This window comes from Alligator sinensis, unplaced genomic scaffold (genome assembly GCF_000455745.1).
Source record: "Alligator sinensis unplaced genomic scaffold, ASM45574v1 scaffold1377_1, whole genome shotgun sequence".
Lineage (NCBI taxonomy): Eukaryota > Metazoa > Chordata > Crocodylia > Alligatoridae > Alligator > Alligator sinensis.
In genome coordinates, this window is record NW_005842585.1 from 156,274 (window position 1) to 179,096 (window position 22,823).

At 47.0% G+C, this 22,823-nt stretch overlaps 1 protein-coding gene across 5 annotated transcripts in view; it reads left to right on the forward strand.

Moving 5' to 3' along the window:
- Positions 1-1,004: 1,004 nt before the first annotated feature.
- The window catches only part of LOC102384715 (zinc finger protein 385C), a 225,075-nt gene continuing 203,256 nt past the window's right edge, over positions 1,005-22,823 (forward strand). Inside the window, exon 1 of one of the 5 annotated variants that reach the window (XM_014524249.2) lies at positions 1,005-1,060. The gene's annotated coding sequence lies outside the window, so the exon portion shown is untranslated. The remainder of the gene's footprint in view (positions 1,061-22,823) is intronic. The other 4 variants (XM_025214511.1, XM_014524247.2, XM_014524246.2 and 1 more) reach the window with 4 other exon arrangements.

A 22,823-nucleotide genomic window follows, 5' to 3' on the forward strand; every position in this document is an offset into this window, starting at 1 on the left:
GTGCGCCTTATCAACCACACCTCTCCAGCCTCTGGAGAACTTCCTGAGAGGGATAAAGAGTGCCTTTCATGGTATGGTGTGAGGGGCTGCAGTCTCCAGGTGCTACTGTAGTACAAATAATATTAACTCATATAGGGTGGGTAAGCACCACAAGCCTCTCATTCTGTAAACAGAGGTGGGAGAGGATATTGCACAACTCCATTTTAAAAGGCAATCTAACAATCTGACAGCTGCACAGCACAAATGGGGGTAAATTTGGTACAAGCTTGAGGTATTCTGTAAAGCCAGAGATGAACTCTGAACTTTGAAGGGTTGTTGGTTGTAGCCATGTTGGTCTAAGGACATAGGCAGACAAGGTTCTTTGGGTGAATCCAATATCTTTTATTAGACCAACTCAGATAGTTGGAAAAATTCTTCTTAGCAAGCTTTTGGGTACAAACACCCTTTGTCAGGCTGAGGAAGCATCTGCAGATGGTCTGTGCTCTCCCTGAATGGAGTGGTAAAGCAGCCAGAGGCCAATACATATGCAAGCACGCCAGTCAGTTAAAATGTAAATTGAGGTGGTCAGCAGGTGTGGTGGGGAAAGGGGGAATTAATGTAGCTGTAGTCAAAGGATGGGAGACAAGAGGGTGGGGCTGCAGGGAATGAGAATAGCTGGTAAAAGGTGCAGATGCTTTCTCAGCCTGATGAAGTGGGGGGGGGGTGCCTGAAAGCTTGCTAAGAACAATTTTTCCAACTATTTGAGTTGGTCTAATAAAAGACATCGGATTTAGCCAAAGAACCTTGTCTGCCTCTGAACTTTAAGCTGCATTGGAACAGATTTGCTCTTGTTTGAAATGGGAACGTTCCTGAGTCTTCATTTTCCGTGGCCTAATTATGGAAATGTTGTTAATTAGTTGATAAAAAGGATCACTTGGCAATCACAAGAGAAATGTTTTGAGGTTAAGTTTTAGTGCTATTTTGTGCGCTGTCTGCCTCTGATGAGAGCTGCAGCTTCTGCATGAGTGTCTAAAAGACGAGTTCAAATTCCTTCTTCACGGTACTTTCTGAAGGCAAAAATGTACGTATGCTGTTTTCCTGTAGAAAAAGCAGCTGGGTTCCTTTTACCAGCAGTTGGGATCCTGAAGGACTTAAACCAATCTGGTTTTTGCTCAGCTTGGCTCCATGGTCAGTCTTTAATTTTCCGTTTCACAGAGTGGGGGATTTTGATTTGATGCAATGTTTATTCTATTCACATGGAGCAGCAGGGGAGTTGGGGCATGGGGAATAGGGAAGGCTGTTCACTAGGAGCTAAAAGACATGGAGAAAGTGCCAACTCACTGTCTGAGTGGAGGGTACAGAGCTGTTTGACCCACCCTTCTCTTTAACAGGGTGGAGTGGCTCATGCAGACTGCAGGCTCTGGCACTTGGTGTGCCTAGCCTGTATCTTGGCCTTGGCCCAGGGAGCCCTAGATTCATTAGGTCTTGTAGACTGAGCAGCAAAGAGACTGGCCCATGTTGATGTGGGACATCTCTTAAGAGAGCCTAAAGGAAGAGAGGTCTTGGTGTTCTAGGAGGGAGTATTCTGCCCTCTGTCAGTGCCAAGCCTAATGACTCTGTGCTGTATTTGGGGTTGCAGTGTTGCCCAAGGGACTATCTTTTATATGAAATGGAAACTGGATACCTCAGGACTTTCTGGGTTCTTGCAGGCTTTTTCCTAGGAGGATAGGGGGTAACATGGTGTCTGAATTTCATGCCCTGCTTCCCTCATCTGCCCTGTAATTTCAGTGAGATGCAGTAGCTTTTTTTTCTTCCTAGCTTGCTTCCCATCATGGAGGTGGAGTGGGGTGGGGTAGGGGGAGTGGAAGGGATCCTCGTATTAACAGTTCAAAGAATCCTTGGAGAGCTCTGAGGGATGAAAAGCCCTGAAATAAACTTAAGAGATTTATCACTCGGGCTTAACTTTTACATTCTGTAACAACTTCAGCTGAATAAAATCAGCTCTGCAGAGTCCTGCAGAGATTAGAAGGTCAGAAGGGAGCGGGAGGATCATCCTCTGTTACCTCTGCCAAGGCACAGGCCAGCAACTTCTGCCTCCTGACTCCAGTGCTGGGCCCAGTAAGCTGAGGCTGAGGCAGAGGGTATCTGCCAGACATGCAACCAGCTTGATTTAAAGACTCGAGGAGATGGAAATTTTACCACGCTCCATGGTAATCTGTTCCAGTAGTTAATTACCCTCGCTATATAATCCCCATTTTTATTCCTCGTTTGAATTTGACTGGCTTCAACTTCCAGCCGGTAGATCTTATTCTGCCTCAGTCTGCTCGGCTGAAGAGCTGTCCAATACCAGCTATTTTCCCCTGTGTAAGATTCAGCTGAGTCTGCCTCTCAGTTGGTCATTGTCCACATGATAAGGCTTTTTCTCTTCTCCTGTGTTTTGGAACTGTCACTGCATTCTAATTGAGGAAATAGTTACGGCTTGCCCGACAGTAATTGATAATGGGTCACTTTCTTGTGAGACGCAAGGATAAAATGAAGTACTGAAAGTTTATTTTGTTTTCCAATTTTAGTCCCAGTGACATGGGACATCTAAATTAATAACCACAGGTCTGCCAAGACACTACAAAACTACTGGAATAAGAGAGATGTCCCAGTTTACAGATTGCTTTTCCTCCTTACAGCCAAGGACTTTGAATTTGAAGGCTGGCTGGGGGTTAGTAGAGATGGGTCCTAAGATGCTCAAGAGAGGGAGGATGGACTGTGGGTTTTGCAGACTGGCCCACAGGCTTATGGGTATAGGCTGGCTTTCCTGCTTTGCCCCAAACTCTTTGTGTGTCCTTAAGCAAATAACTTCGTCTCTCTGGACCTCAGTTGCCCAGCTATGAAGTGAGGCTAGCACTGCTTCCTTTCTTCACCTCTTTGTGTGTCATTTTGACTTCTGGTTTGAGTTTCTTGCTCTATGCTTAGTTAAAAAAGGCACTGAGCTCAGTTGGGGTCCCTGGGTACAAATTATGAAGCCAATAAATAATAATGGATGTTGGCACTAGTCAGGGAGGCAAGCCAGGACTTTCCTGCGTGAACCAGACAACCCTTGCGCTCTTTGTGCCTGCAAATATATCCCCGTGTTGGCTAATGTCTTAGAAAAACCCTGTATGTTAAATGCGTCTCTGGCCTTTTCATAACAGCAGTTCGGGGGCGTGCCTCACAGGTAAATGTTGCTTCTGTGAACAAATACCTTTCTCTCTCTCTCTCTCTCTCTCTCTCTCTCCCTCTCTCTCTCTCTCTCTCTCTCTCTCTCTCTCTCTCTCTCTCTCTCTCTCTGTCAGCTTTAAAGACAACTCATTTAAAATGAATGAAAGGTAGAGATTGTTATGAGCTAGATGGCGAGGAGGACTCCAAGCACTTAATGAAGGTGAGAAAAATCAACCCTGCTGAGCTTGAATAGGTTTTTCCCAGTGTGGTAACCAACCTTGGTGCATGGACTCGGCGGCAGCAGCTGGATTTCAAATATTTCGCTAAGCAACGGGTGCTTCTGTGAAGCAAAAGTTCTGTTGAAAGGGTAGAAACGAGTTTCACAGTGAAAAGAGCTGCAGTGTTTTTGGTGTAGTATTTGTGGGTGTGCTGCTAATTAGCCCATCCTGTAATCATTAAAACCTCAGAACTTGCATGAAATTGAGCAGCCCTGATTTTTTTTTTTTTTTTTTCTTCTGTTTTGTGAGCTTTCTACAGAAGATGAAATGGGGCTGGTGTGGCATTGATGGGAGATGTGGTCTTTGAAGCAGCCAAGTCTCAGGTCACTTAAGCCTTTACATGCAGTCACCTAATCCTTTTAATTCAGTCCAGGAACCAGTGGTCTAGAACCACGTAGGCCGCAGAGCCCTGAGGAGGTCCTACCACTGAAGGAGGTCTTCACAGTAACACGAAGGTGGAGCTGTTCTCACCTTCATCCAACTAGTTACAATGCTAAGTAAGAAGTGATGGTGTAGACATTAGTACAGGCTGGTAACCCGTGTATAAGCTTGTCAGGGACCTTAACTATATGCGTGTGCCCATATGGACTTGCTTTTGCTGGGGTTTTTTTCCCCCACTTTTACTGCAATTGCATTTTTGCTCTCCCATGTAGACACACCCAAAGAAGTGCTGCATAAGAGGTGGATTGTGGGGTTGTGTGCCAGCTAAACTTTCAGGTAGACTTTGTCTAGGTAATCTGCATATGACCCCAAAACAACCCCTGCTCACTGCACTTCAGGTTCATGCTCCAAACCACTGTATTACATACTTATTTGTTGTTAGATGGTGGCATAACTCACTAGCCTCATTCTTGGAAACGGTCACTGCATTTTTGCTTGAACTTCCTAGAAGTATTTGCCTGGGGCAGAGGCCAAAGGCAGAACAGTTCAACCATTAAGTTGAACACGATGGAAGGCTGGGTTTGAGCAGAGGTGGTAACAGGAAGTACTGGGCAAAGAGAAGTATAAGGGTTATATTGTGCTCCAGCTGTAAAATAAGTATGAAGAAAATTCCCCTGGGGCAGGTTATTCTATAATTACCTGCTACAAGATATTTCACCTCCTGAAGCATGCAGTGCTGGCTTTTGTCAGAGACAGGACACTTGGCTGGGTGAATCCCTGGTCTGATCCAGCATGACAATTCCTCCATGTGCAGTTTTCAAAGGAGCCTAAAAGACTATTGTGCCCAGTCTCCTTCAGTTTTCAATGGGCTTTGAGCACCTGTTGGCTTTCAGTTGGTTTACTGTACCTCACTGCTTTAGACTCCTTTGAAAGTCTAATGTCCGCAGCAGTAGTCAGGATGGTTGCTGACTGGCCAGAAGACATGATGCCAGAAGAAAATTACTTGCAACAACTCAGCACCCTTTGAAATTGGTGAGTTTTTCCACTAACTTCATCAACCTCAAACTGAAGCCTCATTGCTAGGAAAGACTAAAGAGGAAGTGTCTGTTTTGCTCGGACATGCCTGACCTGCAGCCTGGAGGTTATCACAGGCCATTGTAAATGGTGTGGAATAAACACACTGGAGAAGCAAGTGCAGAGTTGAAGTGTCCTGTCAGCAGGTGGGAGAGCTCTGTGTGTACACCAGCACTTTGTAAAGAGGAGGCAGGTTTCTTTGCAGGGAATACTCCTCCTTTCCTCCTCAGCCTCCTCCACACCTTTCTGACACTGATCAGTGGTATTCTGTCCTGCAAGAGTTTTGAGGACAGTTTAGCCTTGTTAAAGCCACCCGAGACTGTACGCGCGTGACCCTGCTAAGAGCTTCCTCGTTAACAGTGTATTTGTGTATGTGGGGTGGGGGAGGGAACAGCAGCAGTCACTTAACTTTAGTGCTGTCCCCATTTTCTCAAAACTTTTCCTCTTTTCGTCACAGCTGTTGAAATCAACAGAGTCTTAGAGGATGTTGTTACATTACTATCATGCAGTTTGCTGCTGTGCACTGAAGCAACTCCGATTTGTCTGGTGCCCAGAAATGACTGGTCTGCACGTTTTGCTTGGAGAGGTGGGTTTAGAGAGCACATACTTGAGACCACAGGGGAATCCACAGCTCTCCTTACCAGGGCTTTCCTGCCTATGTTTCTTGTTCATTAAGCCACAAGAGTACCCATCAGCAGTTTTATTTTCCATGAGCACCCTAAGGATGCTGGGTTAGTATATTGATTTTAATGTCAAACAAGGGATGTAGTGACCACATCCATCAGGGTCTGTAAGCAGACAGAACCTGGTCTGTTGATGTCAGTTTAAAGACAGCACATCTACTTAGTCCTTCCTTGCTGTTACTGCTTTGGCTCAGAAAAGATTTAAAGTCAATGCTCTTCTCACATTGCTGCCTGGTCTGGGCTCCCCACATCTCCAAGCCAGGAGAGCTGACTGCTGACCCATGGAAGTGTCCCTTGACAGTCTCCCGAGCAGGTACAGATCTAGCCAGACCTTTCTAGCTTGTGAGATATGACAGGACCTCAGCACGAAGCGGCCTGGCTCAAGGCCATGAAATGTGTTTGAAATTATAGAGCTCATCTCATTGTAATTGCATACATTCCATGTGCCGGAGAAACATGCACACGGTCTCGGGAGGGCTGGCCTGGGTGATTTAAAGTTCTGGATGTGAACGTGTCTCCGTGTCCCTGACCAAATAACTTCCCCTGGATTTTTGAGCATGTGAGTAATTACTGGCACCTGAAGTTGCATAGAGCTCTGGCATTTTGTTCCCTGGATGACTTTGCTTCTGTAATTCTTTGCAAGCAGAAGCAATAATTCATGGGTATATATCTTAAGCAAGAATTTCTACCATGTTAGCAGAAAATAATTGAAGGCTTAGTACCACTCCCTCATACATCACAGTGAGCATCCTTTGCTCTTTCCTCATTTAATCAGCAAGGCACATAAGGGAAGAGAGAGAGAGATGAAGAAGAGAGGGGGCAGAAAGGAATGGAATTATAGCAGTTAAGGATGTAAAAAATTCCCAGTTCCCTCTTAGAATAGAATAGAGTTGTCCAGTAAGTGTATGATGCATTAGCCTGATAAAAGTGGTGAATTCATGGCTAAGGCACTAAACTGTGAGTCAGGAGAGGTGAGTCTTGTTTTTGCCTCTGCCACTGACCTGCTCTGCAACATTGAGCAGAATGCCGCCCTCTCCTACCCTTTGTCTCTGACTTAGATCAGTGGTACTCAACCTCCAGCCCATTGGCCAAATCCATCCCACAAGACAATGTCATCCACCTGGCGGGTCTCCCATAGGGTCCAAAAATTTGGCAGCAGGGTAGCAGTGGCAACATTAATTGCCAGTCCCTTATTGCCAAATTACCAGACCCATGGGGAGCCCTGTGGGCTAGATAATGTGGCCCTGTGCACTAGATTATGCTTTGCAAATGGGGTTTTTCTGTGGACTGATACTACATGCCAGATCCAGCTTGAGGACTGAGCCTGCACCAGTCTTTCAGCCCAATTAGCTTTAGGGTTGTTGGTTGTAGAGTGCCACTGGTTTATTTAGATAATAAAGTAGTTGGGATAGAGACTGGCTCTTGCTATGTGACTACACAGCTCCCATAGGCTAGTGGGGCTCCTCAAACTCTGTTGGGGCATCTAGGTGTTACTGTAATACACATGGTTCAGATATGTCAAGGCTAGAAGGTACCATTATGATCTCTGATCTCTTGCATACCACAGAGCAGAGACTGTCACTTCTGATGTTAAATGGATGTTCTGGGCTTAGTGCAGCTGTATAGCACATCTTTGAAAGAGGCACTGGCCATGTCTTAAAGACTTCAAGGGATGGAGAAGCTGTGTCCTTGGGTAAATTACCCTCATAGCCAGATTCTACCACTTGAAGTACTTGTTTTCTTTCTAGGCTGAATTCATCCAGCTTTAGCCCGTAGCCACCTCCTTTTTTCTGCTAAATTACAGGTCTCTACTCTGACATCCCTTCTCCATGTAGGTGCTTGTAGGCCTTGGCCTCATCACCTCTTAACATTATTTGCAGATAAAGTGATAGACATTTCTCCTTGAGCCTCTTGCTCTAAGACAGGTTTTCCAGACTTTCAGCTATTCTTGTAGCTCTGTTCTGAACCCTTTTTAGTGCTACATCCCTTTTTCATCCCCAGCATCTCTCAGAGCTTCCTATAGCTTTATATGACATTAATGCTGCTTTCCTAGTTGTTCTTGAGTTTCACGGGCTTACACCGCTACAAGCTCGCTTTTGCTCTGTTTTGCACTTCACAGAGTTTTCTGTCTAATTGTTTTGGTTTTGTTGCGTTCCAGGATTCAGTCTCCTTTTGTCAGGCAAAAAATTGTCTTTTTTCTGAGGTATCTGACTTTGTGGCTGACTGCATTAAAACACGTGTTGCTTAAGTGAATTAGGTTCACCATATGATCTATGTTCTGTATAACTGACCTCTTCCAATAGCTATTGACGGCACTTGGGTCATCTGCTGGGTTTTTTATTATTATTACTTATTTATTTATTTATTTATTTATTTTAACAGCAACAATTTGAGTTTTTCCTCCAAATCATTGGTAAAGGTATTGAGCAGCATTTGGTAAGGAACAGATCCCTGCAGGACCCCAATAGAAACACCCCAGCTGTAAATTAATTCACCTTTTATAGTGTCTTTTGGCAATCTGTCTATTAACCATTTGAGTCAATTTATACCTATCTACTATAGCATGTTTTTCCTTAGCAGTTCTCAAAGGTAGCTGGTGGCAATATCTTCACGTTACAGACAGGGAAACTGAGCCACAGATGGCAACAGAGATGCAGAAATATGAGCCAGTGGCAGAACCAAGCAAAAACCAGGTTTTTCTGAGTCCTGTTCTGATGCTGTGTCCGCTAGGGTGATGGATGATGTTGCATTTAGACTTTAGTAGAGTATGTGTTGCACCAAAGCAGTTACCAAAACTACCATCTGCACAAACCAAGACACTAATGATCTTTGGAGGAGAATTTATTCACAAGGGCCTCTTCAGTTCTCACTCTGTGCACCAAGTCTCTGAGAAAAGATGTTAGCGAGGCCTTTTGTGCTTCCTGGTATGGGATCTTGTGTGTGCCTGAAAACAGAGCTAGGAACCATGCTCTAGGAACCATGCCATTTTGCACTGGCCGGCAAGCAGCTGTCAGCTGGGGACCAATATACAGAAATTTAGTTCTGTTCTATACTGCTTCGCCCATAGAAGCCTTTTAACAGGTTACATGTTTGTTTGGAAAAAGAACAACTTTGGCCCAGGTGGGTTTGGCTGCCCTGTTGATGAATCAAATCTATTTTTTTTTTTTTTTTTTTTTTTTACCATTAATCTGTTCTCCAGTGTGCCTATGCCTTGTCTCCCTGAGTAACACGTGGCGTAGGGAGAGATGTACGGGCAGTGTTTGTTTTGGTCAGGAGCACTGGTACTTTGCATTTGTTTGAACTGCTGAAAGCATTTCAGCACAGACGATCCACTGTTGGCTATATGGTTGAAGTTTCCTTTGATGGACTCTGGAACACTTAAAAACCAACCTTGTTTCTCAGCCTGTTGCTTACACAGTACTGTACATGCTAGAAATAGAGGCAGGCACTTGTCCAGCTGTGAACTTCTGGGTTTTTTTTCTGTCTGTAACTCAGGCTCAAAAACTCATATCTTGGAATTGGCTTCCTGGATTTATCAGTGTGTCAAGCAGTAGGAGATTTCAGGGTTGTGTGAGCTGGCTTCCCATTTGAAGAGAAATTAGTGATGAGCAGCCTAGGTATGTCTTACTATAACTTGTTTTATCTACATAGACAGGCTAGTCCTGGAAGAGGGTGGGGATCAAGAGTAGCACTTGAGCAATCATTTCTCTTAGGAACAGGACTTCAAAAGTGCCAGTGCTTAATTTCTAAAGAATAAGAACTGACGCTAGTTAGAGCCTAGCTGAAGCAGCGCCAAGCCTCCAGCAGTTTGCAGAAGCTCCCCAAAAAGGAAGCATATCTCCAACCAACATGGCTGCAGCATTTTCTCATAAGGGTGCTACACTGCTCACATGCTAAGGTAAAGAACGTTTTAACAAAACCTGATGATTCCTGCCAGATCCACCCTTAACACTTTGAAAAGAAACTTTCTGGTACAAACCTTCAGGAATGTGATTGCTGCCTGTGGTTGCTCAGAGGTTCAAAGGAATTTGTTGGGAGAGTTAGGCACCCAGTTTCCATTATTTTCAATGGTATTCAATTGTCCAATTCTTTTAGGCAGCGACAGCTGTGCTTCGCTGGCCTGGGAAGCAGATGGTTGCAGCCCAGTGATTCTCGGTCAGGGTGAAACAGCACCCTGGGGTGCCTTGAGATCCTTTCAAGATTGCTCCAGTGTTAGAACAGTTAGGTGCACAAACATGAGGTGGTGCAAGCACCTATTCTGGACTCATTCAAAAGGCATTTGGATGTTTATCTTGCTGGGATCATCTGATCCCTGCAGACTTCCTGCCTCTGGCAGGGGGGCTGGATTCAATGATCTCATGAAGTCCCTTCCAGCCTCTAATGTCTATGAAAAACCATAGCTGAGTTTCATTAGTATACACAGACTCATAAAGCTGGAAGGGAAGAACTGAGACATACAAAGGGGAAGTGACTTAGTGACACACAGAGCCAAGTGTCAAAGCCGGGAATAGAACCCATGAGCCCTGACTTCCTATCTAGTGATAAAATTATTTAAAAGCCCTAGCGGCCATTGAATCCCCTTAGGTTTAGGAAAGCTAGAATGGCTATAATGCAGCACACCATAGTGATGGGCACTCTTGCAAAGATGCAAGTAGAAGAGCTGCAGTCTTAATATTAGAGCCATGGAGAGGATAATCAAATCACTTGTAGGTTCCTGAAAGAAAGGAGCTTTTGCCTTGTACTAGGGAACAAGGAAGTTTTCAGGTTGAAATGAGGTGCTAGCAAGTTTGCAGCTTTCGGGAGTTCAGCTAACAAGACCACCTGAGCATGAGTGCCCTGAGCAAGACCATCCCTGAACAAGAGTGCCACAAAATTTCATAGATTTCATAGACATTTGGGCTGGAAGAGAACCCGGAGGATCATCGAGTCCAGCCCCCTGCCCCAGGGGCAGGAAGTCAGCAGGGATCATAGGATCCCAGCAAGATAAGCATCCAAATGTGTCTTGAAGGCGTTCAGAGTGGGTGCTTGAACCGCCTCCGGCGGCAATCTATTCCAAACCTTGGGGACTTGGACAGTGAAGAAGTTCTTTCTTATGTCCAGCCTGAATCGGTCACAGGAGAGTTTGTGACCGTTTGATCTTGTCATCCCTTGGGGCGCTCTGGTGAACAGACGTTCCACCAGATCCTGATGAGCACCCCCGATAAACTTATAGGTGTCTACATGGGAGAGCAAAAATGCAATTGCAGTACAAGTGGGGGAAAAAAACCTAGCAAAAGCAAGTCCATATGGGCACATGCATATAGTTAGGGTCCCTGGCAAGCTTATACATGGGTTACTAGCCTGTACTGATGTACTGATCACGCCTGAGCCTAAGCTTTTCCGGGCTGAAGAGCCCCATGGCTCTCAGCCTTTCATCATAAGGTCTGTTTTCCTGACCTCTGATCCTGTGCATGGCTCTCCTCTGCCACCCTCTCAAACTTCTCCACATCCTTTTTGTATTGTGGAGCCCAAAACTGGATGCAGTACTCCAGCTGCGGCCTCACCAAGGCTGAGTACAATGGGAGAATGGCGTCCCGGGATTTATTTGAGAAGTATGTATGGATGCAAGCCAGCATTTTGCTCGCTTTACTAGCTGCAGCATCACACTGAAGGCTCATGTTCATCTTGTGGTCAACCATGACCCCCAAGTCCCTTTCATCTGTAGTGCTAACCAGTGTAGCACTACCGAGCTTATAAGCATGCTTCAGGTTTTTCCTCCCAAGGTGGAGAACTTTGCATTTTTCGGTGTTGAACACCATCAGGTTCTCATCCGCCCATTTCCTGAGCCTGTCAAGGTCAGCCTGGATCGCCCTCCTGTCCTCAGGTGTGGATTTTTGGGATTCATACCACTTCAGCAGGTTTCTCTCTACTCAGAGGTCTGCTGCCTGGCTATCTCTATGTGAAGCATGGCTGTGCACTAAACAGCAGCTTGGCCACATGAAAGGAACTAAGCTTTAGAAAATACAGAAGTACTTCTGGGAGAGATGTCTGAACAGGCCATCCTGAGATCCACAAGAAGGCTGCAAAGTGAATAAGCTCAAGGAGGGGGTGCTTTCCAGCAAAGCCGGTGATCAAAGCGGGTGCCTGGCTATTTCCACTTGCCTTGTGAGTCTCAGATTAGTTTTCGAGGCACTTGAACAGCTGCAGCATGAGGATGCACAAGTGACTCACTGGGTAGGATTAAGTGTGATAGCAGTGAGTCGGATGACAGCAATAAAGTCAGGGACGCAGAAGAACGCTCATTTGGAAAAGGGGAAAGAGCACGCTCCTCTCCCAAACAAGAAAAGTGGTCTGAGAAGACTGGAAACCAATTAATGAGAGACATGACAGTGGGAGTCGCATCATAACCTTTGCTGTTGGCCACAGGGTTGGGAAAAGGTCTTGCTTGCAAGATGCTTATTTTTAGGGTAGGTGTAAGGGTGAAAAGGATGCCATTGTTGGGACCTAGCAAACCGTAACATTTTTAGGTATCCTTTAGGTAAAGGGCATGTGAGGGGTGGTACTTCTTTGTCAGTTGGTTGACGTAAGGACAAAGAGGGTCACTTCTATAGCTCTTTTCATAAAACAAGATCCTAGCAGGGGGCTCCCTCTTCCAGCATAGGACAAAGCCAGTAGCGCCTTGAGTTCTGCTGCTAGGATCTAACAGGAAACCCAGAGATTCAAACGTAACTTTTGCTTTGGGGCATTTCAATTCTCCCCCATGAAATGCCTCTGACAGAAGCTTTGTTTTCAGAGACCATCTGCCATCTGGAAGCCAGACCTCTGTGGGGTCTGTCTATATGGGTGTGATGGTGATAGTGTGTACCAGGCAGGATGGGCCTGAGCATGTCCTACCTGTGCCCACAGGCACACTCCAAATCTGGAAGCTCACTGATGAGTCTGTGCTGGGTTCCTCCCCTGCAGCTGCTCTTAAACATACTTTCAAGACTGGCCATAGAAAGACATTCCTGAGTATCCTCACCAGCAGACTTCCAGATCTGGAGTATCCGTGAATGCAGGTGGCAGGGCATGGTTGGGGCAGGCTGAGGCCCATTCTGGCCAGGACATGCCACCAGTGAGTTATAGACAAGCTCCTTAAGGTTTCTCCAGTTGTATGATGCAAAAACTGAGGCTCCTGAAACCATTAATTACTACTTTGAAAATCTTGACCTAGAGACGCAGAGTTGTTCTGCTGATTCACCCTGACATCCATGCCAGGCGGGCCTATTTAAGCTGCAAATTAGGAATTAAAAGCATTGTGCAACCCTCTAAGACAGAAAGATTTAGAATGAGGGAGTGAGGAGGTCATGCGTTTAGTCAGTCTACAAAACAGCCAATGGCAGGAGAAAGCTTAGGCTGAGGTTTATATTTGTCTATTGATTTACTGCAGCAAACTCCATGGATAAGGCTGTAACTAGCTGGCATTTGTGTTACATCAGTAACAGGTTCATGGGTGTGACAACTTCACAAGCTGTTCTGTGCTCACAGTTGCTTGAGCATACAGCAAGATGCTAGCAGTAGTCTAGGGACGTGAAGCCTACCCCCTTTTCCCAGGAAAGTAGCTTCTTTGGTCCTGACTTGAGCAGAACACCTGTTGCCTTTAGTAAGTGCTTTGCCTGAGGTCAGGAGTGTTCGGAGAGTTCAGGTTTTTAGCCTCTCAGAGGCACAGCAATAGTCCCCTTCCTCCCAGAAGAGAATACAGGCCTCAAGCTTTAATGGGTCTTGTGCACAGTCTATGGGAGCCTCTTGAAATGTATCTTTTCTGTTAGGTGCCCAGTGGAAACCACAGGGGTTTCTGCTGGCCAGTGGAAGAAGTAATGGAGATTTTTATTCCTGCCTCTGGGCAGGATTTTCAAAAGCAGTGGCATAGTCCAAACTCTGCTCCACTGACTAATGGGAGCAGTGCTGGCTAGGGCTGAGCTCTTCAAAAAAAAAAAAATCCCACCCCATTACAGTTAATCACGCTTGCCTGGTCTGTGGTAGAGAGTGGGGGTGTCACCCTGTCTTCTGAAAGACATGCTTTACTGATTAAGTTTATTGAACACATGGAAGGAGAAGGACAACAGTTATTCTTTCCTGGTGCAGCTGGCCTGTGTGTGTTCAGGTTATGAGCTCTGTTTTGTTCCAGCCTTCCCCAGGGTGCAAGGTTGGTGGGGAAAAATCAGGCAGCATGTATCAGACACATTGTTTGAACAAGCTGCGTTCTCTCCTGCCCGCTCCCAACCCGGTTTGTGGAATCAGATGCAGTCACCATACTCCTTTCCAGAATGAGGCAGAAAGAGACCAGAAAGGCAGCACTGGCCAGGGGAACCCAGGCTTCTGTGCGGCTGTACATGCATGTCTCTGGGCAGGGTTTCACTGGGTGAGATCCACAAGGTCCTTAGATGTGTTCAAGGGGCAGTGGGGGCTAACTGGTGTTTTCTGCTTGGTGTGCCCCTGGGAGCCCTGGTTATTCACCTTTAACTCCCGTTTCTGTTTTTTCATCTGTTGTCCCAAGAATTTAATTGTTACACAGTTACTGGCTTCCCTCTAACCGTTGAAGGGGGCTTGTAGTTTCTGGATGAGACTAGGCACATTGCACCTATGTAACAAATAAGCCTGTATGTCTCAGTAGTTCCTGGTGGGCTGAGGCCTGCTGTTAGTGTGTACCAAATTACATAAGATGCTAGCCCTATGCTGGGGCTTTGAACCTGGAGCAGATGCTAAGGGGACGAGTATTAATGAGGGGCGTATCCAGGCTGATCCAGACTCCTCCCCTGCCTCTCTCCCCTTACAGCTATCAACATAGGATCCTTTAATAATCTCATCACAGTGGTTCAGTTACAGCTCTTGGGATGAGGTTTGTTTGCTGGGGTAAATTAAATATCCCTGGGCTTTTTTTTAAAGCGGATGAAAGTGTTGGGGCTAAGCACTAACGTAGGCCAAGTGAGGAGAACCTTGAAACAGTAAGACCTGCTCAGAGGGCAAGGCACCAGATGGTACTGCAGCCACTCACTGTGGTGATAGCTGGCTGCTGGGCTGGGAATCATGCCCAGAAGGGGAGCAGTGTGCAGTTACGCACAAAGGCAAGAGAAGTTAGAAAACAATATTTGCACTGAATCGGGTGGGTTGTAAACAGACTGTAATGACATTGGCGGAGGATGTCCCTGTAGAGGCCCCTGCTTGTATCTGTGCAGGAGAAAGGGCTGGCGGTGTTAATGCTGGTAGCTGCCACTTGAGGAAGGAAATGAAAACGGAGAACGTGCAAGGTTGGAACTTGGAGCCATGCTGAGAGCCCTGTAGACAGGTCAACAAGGGGCATTTTCCTTCAAACATGCTGGACAGCAGAGGAACAGGCTCTCTTGTCACACCTAACAAGAGCTGCTAAATTGCATTATTCTCTAAAGAAAGCAGTTGGACTATCTGGACAAAATTCTGCAGGAGACAAATTGGCTCAGTTGCTAAGCACTACATCTGGACCCAGACTCCAGCCACCCCTCTTTGCTGTGCTCCTGGTCCTACAGCAGGGTGGAGTGTGCTCCACATGGTCCATTGTGGGGACTGCGGGGCTCTGAATTGCTAATCACCTATAGGCAGTCTTGGTGACTGACCACAAGTTGCATTGGTCACGTTGTGTCCTGCCTTTGCCACTGCAGCTGTGCCTCTGCAAGTCCTGCACAGCCTCACCAAGGATGTCTCTCAGGACCATTAGGGGAGTTGTTTTACAGTGCCCCAGCTACCCAGAGGACAAGCAGATCCAGAGCTGCATGTAGGGCTGGTGGGGGAAAGGAAGAATGCTCAAGCTGGTTACACAGCCAGGGTAGGTGACTGTCCATAGTGCTGTAGAGCAGTTGAAGCAGGGGTGTTCAAACTCACCCTGCCCCTGGGCTGGATTAGGACCATGGGAATTTGGACCTACCTCCAGCAACTATATCAGTTTAGGGAGCCTTAATGCAGCCATCACTCACTGGATTCTGGGCCCCTCCAGGAGCCCCACGGGCCAGGTACAGCCTGAGGACCATATCTTTGACACCCCTGAGTTAAAAGTTAACTGACTGTACAGGTCTCTCAGAGAGTCAAAACACTGTTAGCTGCAGGCCTTATTAACGCCCTGGCATATAGATGTGAGCTGTGCTTAAAGTTGTTTTGCATCTGTGAATGGTGCAAGCTGGGACCTGGGCTGCAGTATGAATGGAGCCTTAGCTTGGCTGCATCAGCTAGTGTGTTGCCTGGCTCTGAACCGTATAGGACATGTTTCAGGCCTTTCATCCATGACCAGTAGCCACAATGGTTGGGCTCCATGGGCACTGCTGCCTTAAATGCAGATGTTCTGTCCTGTGTAAAACAGCTGTGGAATCAGCTTATTGGGTGTCTTTCTTCCCTGCCTGCAGCGACTGCTCTGGCCATGTGTTTGCAATGGCTGGTGACTGCTCTTTTTCCTGCTCCATATTCCTTGTATAAGATGGTCCCCAAACCCTGCATGTGACCTCACTGCTCTAAGAGGAGGGTGGATTTCTAACTTCAGGGAGTTTGGTTCCCCAGGCCCTTGCACCATTTGCCCCAGGAATGATAGGCTTTCTCTGGGAATGGTGGCTGAAATGTTCAGCCGCTTTGCAAAGAGTTTTATTTATTTTTTTCACCCAACAGAAGCTGCTTCTTCAGCTAGATCCCTTCTGCACATCACAGCTGTGTGTGCTTTATCGCAAGCCAGGGCAGCAACCTATAAATATCTCAGCTCCAAATTTCAAGAAGTATTAGGAACCTCTTTGGGCTTATTTCTGAGCATCGTTATGAAAGGGCTTTGAGGGATTAAAGGACACTCAGATTAATCTTTGCTTGGGGAGAGGCGGAGTGCGCTGAAAGGGCAGTTTTGAAGCTTTCAGAATGCAGTGCTGGAGATTTACACAGGGCTCCTTAAGGGTCACTATACCTGGTTTCTTCTAGGAGGCAAAATTGGGAACAAAGACTTAAGAAGTGAGAAGCAGCAGGGAGGGGCCCTTTAATGATAATTGCATTTCCAGTCTTGTAACATTGTGCGTCAGGGACAGTCCTCAAAGCCCCAGCCCACAGGCTTTTTTCGTCCTTTTTGAAACTCTTGACTCAGTATCGTACTCCTGTCCTTTCCCATTCTGAAAGCGGTAATTAGCCAACACACTTAATAACCTTTTAGCAGATGTATCAAATACTTCTATAAAGCCAGTGGATGGAACATACTGTTTGCTATCTTTGCATGGGTTCATTTTTAATAGCAAAGGGACAGACTTGTTTAAAAAATGTAAATATATAAAATTTGGTTATTTGAATTTCTAGGCCAATTTATTAATATTCCTTTTACATTTTAGCAAAGGTACTGTCTTTACTGTAAAGGAGAGCATGGGGTCTGGGGGTTGGAGCACTGGGAACCAGGACTCCTGGGTTCTATTTGCGGCTCTTCCATTGATTTGCTCTGTGACCTGTGTCAAGCTTGACATGTCTTCACTGTCTCAGGGTCTCTGCAGGCTCAGGCAGGCCTGGCTATATTGGTAACAGCTGGGTAACATGGGCAGAAAGAAAAGCTTAACAGTGAAGTCTAGAAACTTTTTCTTTTAAATGGCAACTGAGAGTCTGCTATAGATGAGAGAGCAGTGGATGTGATATACCTTGACTTTAGCAAGGCTTTTAATATTGTCTCCCACATTGTCGCAAGCAAGCTAAGGAAATATGGGTTGGATGAATGGACTGTAAGGTGGATAGAAAACTGTCTGAATCATCAAGCTCAAAGAGCAGTATTCAAGGGATCAATGTCTAGCTGGCAGCCAGTGTCAAGTGGAGTGTCCCAGGGGTTGGCCCTGGAACCAGTTTTGTTCAATATTTTCATCAACAATCTGGAAGATGGAATGGAGTGCACTCTCAGGACGTTTGTAGATGATACCAAGTATGGCTGTGCGAAACAGCACCGTTCGGATTCGACCTCTGTTTCGATGATTTGACGGAACAGTGTTTTGTTTCAAGTTTCATTTAATTTTGAAACCACTGTTCTGTTTTGTTTCGTCAAAACTGTTTTGCTGTTTTGACGCTGTTTCGATGTTTCCCCCATAAAAACATAAAATGCAGCAGGCAGCAGATCGGGGGCTTGCCCACACCCCTGGGAGGGCTGTGGGGGCAGTGCCAGGGTCCTCCCGGGGGGTGCGAGCCCCCTGATCTGCCTGTCAGATGAGAGAAGCCAGGTGCTGCTGCCTGGGACTGGCGCCCACCTCAACCCAGCTCCGGTATGGGGCCAGGGCAAATTAGTCCGTGCGGGGACCCTCCCCCATCTTGGGATCCAGGCGGCGGGTCCCCACACGAGCTGATCTGCCCTGGTTCTGCTGGCCTCAGGCAGCAGCACCCGGCTCCTGTCAGCTGGCAGGCATATTGGTGGCCTGTCAGCACCTCCGGGAGGGCTGCAGGGGCTGTGCTAGAGTCCTCCCGGGGGTGCGTGCCCCTGATTTGTCTGCTGGTTGACAGGAGACAGATGGCACAGGGTGGCATCACCCATCTTCCCGGCACTGGGTGCGGGCTGTGCCTAACGCCTGTCTGTCATTTAGCAGGCAGATGGGGGCCCGCACCCGCATGAGGACTCCGGCACAGCCCCCACAGCCCTCCCGGGGATGCGGGGAAGCCCCCAATCTGCCTGCCATATGAGAGAAGCCAGGTGCTGCCGGCTGGGACCAGCGGAAGCACCAATCTTCCCAGCGCTGCCACAGGGACCGGCGCTGAAGCCAGTAAGCCTGGCTTCGAAACATTTGAAAACTTTCAAAACGTTTCAAGTTCCCTTGTTTCGTTACAAAGCTGTTTTGAGGGCTTTTGTTTTGTTTTGATTTTGCTGTTTCGAGCTCAAAATGCATCAAAACAGCTTTGAAATGAAACGCCAGGCGAAATTTCGCACAGCTCTAATACCAAGCTGGGGGGAGTAGCAGATACACTGGAGGGTGGGGCTAGGATTCAGAGAGACCTAGACAAATTGGAGAATTGGACCAAAAGAAATGTCATGAAGTTCATTAAGAAGAAGTGCAAAATTCTGCATTTAGGATGCAACAATCCCATGCACCAGTACAGGCTGGGGACTGACTGGCTGGGCAGCAGCTCTGCAGAAAAGAACCTGGGGGTTACAGTGGTTACAGTAAGCTAACTATGAGGACCTGCGGGTTACAGCATTTACAGTAAGCTAAATATGAGCCAGCAGCATGCCCTTGTTGCGAAGGAGGCTAACAGCAAGCATACCCGACTTCATTAGTAGGAGTGTTGCCAGTAGATCGAGGGATGTTATTATTCCCCCCTCTTCAGCACTGTTGAGGCCACATCTGGAGTACTGCGTCCAGTTTTGCCGCCCCCTACCCCCCACTCCCCACTACAGGAAAGGTATGGACAAATTGGAGAGAGTCTAGCAGAGGGCAACAAAAATAATTTTGAGGGCTGGGGCACATGACTTCTGAGGAGCAGCTGAGGGGACCTGGGTTTATTTAAACTGGAGAGGAGAAGTTGAAGGGAGGATTTACTAACAGCCTTCAACTACCTGAAGGGTGGCTGCAGAGAGGATGAAGCTAAACTGTTGTCAGTGGTGGCAGATGACAGAATAAGGAGCAATGGTCTCAAGTTGCAGCAAGGGAAGTGTAGGTTAGATATTAGGAAAAATGTTGTCACTAGGAGGGTAGTAAAGTACTGGAACAGGTTACCCACAGTGGTTGTGGCATCTCCATCCTTGCAGATTTTGAAGACCTGGGTGGAAAAAAACCCTTGGTTTGGGGTGATATAATTGGGGCTGGTCCTGCTTTGAGCAGGGGGTTGGACTAGATGACCTCCTGAGGTCCCTTCCAAACTTCATTTTCTGTGATTCTATAATCATGTGACTTCAGAGGCTGGGGTTCTAGTGCTGTGCTATACTGCCTGTATTTGAATAGGGATGAGTGCCTTTGCTCTGACCTGGTGGCTACCAATCCCAGTCTATCTGGAAACAGACTCTGGGCCACAGCATCTCCTATCACCCATACACTCCCTCTTCTTCTGGTCTCCCACTCCCATGGAAATGGGAGCTAAATGGAAAGAGAAGCAGGTAATTTGGTTTTGTCTTTCATGTTTCTCTGTGTACTCCTATAGAGCCTTATCATCCCAAAACGTAATAGGCTTTCTGAGATTTGCTTGTCACCTCTCCAGTGCTAGTGGCCGTCCTCTCCTTAAGGCTGTTGAAACCAGAATTGCAGCAGACAGAGCAGGAGGGTGAGGGGAGTTCAGGAATTGCAGTGTTGCAGCTAAAGCGGGGGCACCAAAAATCAAGACTCATGGAAGTTGGATTAAATGACCTCTGGAGGTCCCTTCCAGCCCTACATCTCTATGATTCTTTTCCTAACTCGGAGGAGGAAATGTGTCTAATGGTTAGAGCAGTGGAGAAGATGAGAGCTTGAGTTCTATTCTCAATTTGGGCAGGGGGGAAGATGAAAGGGAGGCTAAAGGTTAGGGCAGTTGAGGAGGTAGGAGTCAGGACTTCTGGGTTCTGTGGTAGACTATGCTGATGACTTACTGTGTGACCTTGAGGGAACCACTTCCTCTCTCCCTCTGTTTTTCCTGCTGCCAAATGAGGAGGATGCTTGCCTGCTCTCAGGGGAGACTCTTTGTGAGGCTCCATCAATGTCCACAAAGGCTGAAGAGCTGCTTCTGTGAAAGCTGCTGGAGAAGAACAAGTTCCTGCTTAAGCAGCAGATGAATCAAAGGGATTTATAGAAACCCAGCAGCCACCTGCACCATAGGGTGCTCACATGACAAATTGCTTTATCATGGGGACCGCGTGGCATTTGTAAGTGCATGCAGGTGTTGGGGAAGTGCTGAAGGCATTCTAGCCAGCAAGCTGGGCTTTCCTCCGACAAGAAGAAAACCCCAGGCCTCTGTGTAGATGGAAAGATGCTTTAATTTGGCTGCTGCTTTCCAGTTAAAAAACTTTTACAACCACCCACATAGCTTTTTTCATGGTCTGTCATTTGGCCTGTTTGGATACGGTCTTCCTCCCAAGAACAAAGTGCATACAGGCTTTGGGGGACGAGAGATGTTGATGCAACACAGAATTTCCTTTATGCTTCTGCTTGATTTCAAATCCAGTAGGTGCAAAAGGGCAATTTTGGCCAGATTCTGATACCATATTATGAAGGAACTTTTCATACTGGCTTCAGGGAGTCTGTTTTCTCTGCAGTCCCAGCCACAATGAATATTCACAGGGGCTGGCTGTTCAGTAACCCCTTTTGGGATAAAAGTGCAAACAGGGGGTTTATAGACAGCTGATTGTCTGAAGGTCTGGGAGAGGCTGGGTGGAAATAAAGCTACGGTCCTAAGCATAGTTACCATTCAGCAGATTATCTTTGGGGAAAAGGTCATCAAGCAGAGGCACTGGCTTGTGGCAATTTACCAGCTGAATCTCTAATAAAGATCAAAATCACTTTAATAATAATTAGCAAGTGGAGCATAAAACTCTTTTGGGATGCGGGCGGATGCTGGATGCCGATGTATCCAAAAGAAGATGGGACCCAACTCTAGGATCCCTAGTCTGCTGTGAATTTGCATAGAGATGCAGTGCTACCAATTCAGAAACAAAAATGCCTGACTTCTTCTTAGCTGTGCTGGGACAATGCTTAGTCCCCATCTCACCTCTTCCACCTCAGCCCCTGCAAAAAACCCGAACTTGCCGAGTGTGCATCCTGAACAAGTTTGCTTTGGGTATGGCAGTCTTGAGCTTGTAGGCCAACTGTCGTTAAATCTAGGATCTAGACCTCAGAGATGCAGCTGTGTTGGTGATCGTGGCAGAGGGAAGAAGCAGCAGTGTGATCTGCAAGTGGCGAGAGAGAAGGACAGCCTTTTCCTTGGGGCTGTAGCAGCATGGGGAGATGAGGGAAATCATGCAGTTGGCAGCTTTTTGTGGGGCACACCTCTCTCGCTTGCGGGAAAGGAAACCATCCCAGGAATGTGCCAGGTTTGTCAACACGCAAGTGCCTGCAACTTTGAATGTATTTAAGGCTTGTGTAAGTGAGGCAAACCTCAACCTCTCAGCTCAGAGCCTCTTTTATGAACTGACTGAAGAGGGGGATTGTACAGTCCTCTGAGATGCTGAGTTGTGAAAAAGCTGGAAGCAGAACAGACAAAGCGGAGACAGAGGCCCAGTTGTGGGGCACTTTCCCAAACTGCTGCCCACTCCTAAGTACAGGAAGACTCTTGTGTACGGGTGGGTGTTATTGTGGGATGCTGGTGGGGTGATGGAGAGGAGGTGACAAAGAGACTTCTGTCAAGAATCCAGCCTCTCCCTACATTTCGTGGTCCCAGGGCAGCTGCCTTGATCATACGTAAATAAATAACTCAAAAGAAACCCTGCTGACCTGCCCTGTAAACAGGGGTATTTGTCTCTGGTTATATGTTTGCACTGCCTTTGGCCTGGCACGACACACCTGAGGAGGGAAGACCACTGGAATAAAACATTGAATGGCCTTGGGGCAACAGGGCCACTTGCATTACTTTGGACCTGGATACCTTGACAGGAGCTGGGAGTGGAGCAACCACGCAGTGTCTTGCCCCCAGCGCACACTGCACTGGTACAGGTGCAACATGGCATGCAACCGGGTCCTGGCTATGGGCTCTGTTATCTGTAGGCAGGCAGGCTGGGAGCCAGGGATGTTGGACTCAGAGTCTCCTGTTGGTCAGGTAGCCAAAGTGCTTTGATCGCAACCCTCTCAGAGGAACTCGTGTTCCACCCTCTTTTATGTTAACCATAGACTGGCTTTTTTTCTCAATTTTTTTTTTCTTTCTTTTTTTTAAGTTATAAGCTCCCCTGGGGGAGGGACTGTCTCTTCTACCTGCATGCAGTGCTCCGTGTGATATTGGCATAGTTTTTTTTTGCCAGAAGATCTCCAAGAGCTCCATGAAGTTGGTCAGCGTTGTTACCTCTGTCTTACTGAGAAGGCAGCTGAGGGACTTCCCTTGGGCTGGGCACTGTCGCAGCCAGGCGCAGAACCCCCGGTCTCCCTACTGCCAGCCCAGCACACTCTCCACAAACCTAAAACCTACTCTGTCAGTCCAGAAGAGCACAGTCCCTGAACGAGGCCCGCAGGTGCATTTACAGTACACATTGTGTCCATGTGCCAGCACTTTTCAGGATTGGACCCTTAAAATTTGCATGTGGGTATGGGGGGTGGGGTGCTACTGAAAAGTGCTAGACTGGCCCGTTTTGGAGGCTCTCTTCCTGGGCTCT